Here is a 3,196-nt window from a genome sequence, read left to right on the forward strand (position 1 = left end):
TTTTTTATAGTGTTGAATAGCTCCGCTTTAGTGGCACTGTTGTCAGTAACATAGCTACTTGTATCGCACAGTGAAGGTATCAGTTGTGTCTTGCCACTGGCATACTTTATGTATGAGTGGAATCTCTTTGATTTTCCAGCCAGATTTCGATACTGAGGTTCGTTGCGGAAACTAAGAAAACTGTAACGTGTAATAATGGCATCTAGATCCCTCGAAGCTTTTTCGTGGCCTTATCTTGGAAGATAACTGACGTAGAAAGATAAGTCAGAAAGACGGAAATCTTGGCAGACTCAACTATCCACACATCAGACACAATAAACGACAAAGAAGGAAAACATGTATTCCAGGAAGCAGGAAACCGCTGAAGAACACTATACCATTAAGTAGCGTTACGAAATCGTCCAGTAATCTGTAACCTGTAGTATGTCATTTATAACACATGAATGAAGTTTTTCCTTTCTAATGTGATGTCAAAAGATGGCACATGTATGACGGGGCTGTACAGGCATTAAATAGGGACGGTTCTCCTTCAGCCATGCGTCATTTTTCGGCCGGTAGACGAAAGTAATTGTCAAGCAATTAGTGCGTGTGGTGTCTCTCTCTCCATCTGATCGCACATGATGCTATACACTGAGTGAAAAGAAAATGAACATCTCATTAGCAGCGTAACAATTTTATGGAGAGGGTAGTTGCTTCTCACCATATAGCAGAGACGCTGAGTCGCAGATAGGCACAACAAAAAGACTGTTACAAAATAAGCTTTCCGCCATCAAGCTCTTTGTCAAATATAGACCACACACACACACACACACACACACACACACACAAACACACACACACTCAAGCAAGCGCAACTCACATTATACATTCAAGGCCATCGATGACATCACGTGCGCAGGTGATGGAAAACAGTGTGACCTTGAGGATCACGTGATCGTCTTGAGGGCCAAATGAAAGTGAAAGTGGGAAGTACCCATACTACTTACACCATCAATTATTCGATAGTGTAATGTACATTACAGCACGTTCTAAACTTGTGTGCAGACACATGCCTACTCATGTTTGTTGCTTTCTGGGGTTGCTCGCTGAGCAACTAACTGGATAGTTCCGCTTAAACTAATTTACAAAGAAAGCATTTCACACAGACACATGCACGGACTACTGGCTATTAAAATTGCTACACCAAGAAGAAATGCAGATGATAAACGTGTATTCATTGGACAAATATATTGTGCTAGAACTGACATGTGATTACATTTTCACGCAGTTTGGGTGCATAGATCCTGAGAAATCAGTTCCCAGAACAACGGCCTTGATGCGCCTGGGCATTGAGTCAAACAGAGCTTGGATGGCGTGTACAGGTACAGCTGCCCATGCAGCTTCAACACGATACCACAGTTCATCAGGAGTAGTGACTTGCGTATTGTGACGAGCCACTTGCTCAGCCACCATTGACCAGACGTTTTCAATTGGTGAGAGATCTGGATAACGTGCTGGCCAGGGCAGCAGTCGAACATTTTCTGTATCCAGAAAGGCCCGTACAGGACCTGCAACATGTGGTCGTGCATTATCCTGCTGAAATGTAGGGTTTCGCAGGGATCAAATGAAGGGTAGAGCGACAGGTCGTTACACATCTGAAATGTAACGTCCACTGTTCAGAGTGCCGTCAATGCGAACAAGAGGTGACTGAAACGTGTAACCAATGGCACCCCATACAATCACGCCGGGTGATACGCCAGTATGACGATGACGAATACACGCTTCCAATGTGCGTTCACCGCGATGTCGCGAAACACGAATGCGACCATCATGATTCTGTGCACAGAACCTGGATTCATCCGAAAAAATGACGTTTTGCCATTCGTGCACACAGGTTCGTCGTCGAGTACACCATCGCAGCTGCTCCTGTATGTGATGCAGCGTCAAGGGTAGCCGCAGCCATGGTCTCCGAGCTGATAGTCCATGCTGCTGCAAACGTCGTCGAACTCTTCGTGCAGATGGTTGTTCTCTTGCAAACGTCCCCATCTGTTGACTCAGGTATCGAGACGTGGCTGCACGATCCGTTACAGCCGTGCAGATAAGATGCCTGTCACCTCGACTGCTAGTGATACGAGGCTGTTGAAAACATTCTCTGCACCTTCTTCCACTAACAGTTCCCTCACAATTGGTCTTACCCAGCATTTTAAGAGTCACAGTCGCAGATTTCTTCATGTTAAAGCAGAAAATTAAAACTCCCCGCAAATGGCGAGAAATCGGTACGTAAGTTGAAGTACTTCATCAAGAATAACATTAGGATGCAGTCACAAATATTTTTATGGCATTATGTTTACAGATGCCTAAGCTTATTGTATGACACGTATGACCAACCACCTGAACCCCACATGCCGCTACTGCCGTCTATTGCAAAACGGCGGAAGCAAAGTTGTAGACCTGCAAAACGGCGGAAGCAAAGTTGTAGATCTAATATATATATATATATATATATATATATATATATATATATATATATATATATATATATATATATATATATATAACTGAATGTTGAGGGACGCTCTGGAAATAATGTGATGCAATTCCATATATCTTACATCAGTATAAGGCAGCTGCCATAGCCCTGCAAGACACTTGTCGACGATGAAAGCGAGATCGTATCCCTGGTTACCAACTGGTATTAATATGGGATTCTTCGCAACGACGTGAAGGAGTTCTCGAAGAGAAGGTGCGTGAAGTAAACGTGTTGGCGGCGATGATTCAGACTGGCAAGATGAAGATACCAAACCTCTACAAACTGCCAAGCTACTCTTGGCCCAAACGACTTACAGTACCAAAACATCCTGAAATACAGGGTGATTCAAAAAGAATACCACAACTTTAAAAATGTGTATTTGATGAAAGAAACATAATATAACCTTATGTTATACATCATTACAAAGAGTATTTAAAAAGGTTTTTTTTTTCACTCAAAAACAAGTTCAGAGATGTTCTATATGGCCCCCTCCAGACACACGAGCAATATCAACCCGATACTCCAACTCGTTCCACACTCTCTGTAGCATATCAGGCGTAACAGTTTGGATAGCTGCTGTTATTTCTCGTTTCAAATCATCAATGGTGGCTGGGAGAGGTGGCCGAAACACCATATCCTTAACATACCCCCATAAGAAAAAATCGCAGGCGGTAAGATCAGGGCTTC

The sequence above is a fragment of the Schistocerca piceifrons genome, chromosome 10, assembly GCF_021461385.2.
Source record: "Schistocerca piceifrons isolate TAMUIC-IGC-003096 chromosome 10, iqSchPice1.1, whole genome shotgun sequence".
Lineage (NCBI taxonomy): Eukaryota > Metazoa > Arthropoda > Insecta > Orthoptera > Acrididae > Schistocerca > Schistocerca piceifrons.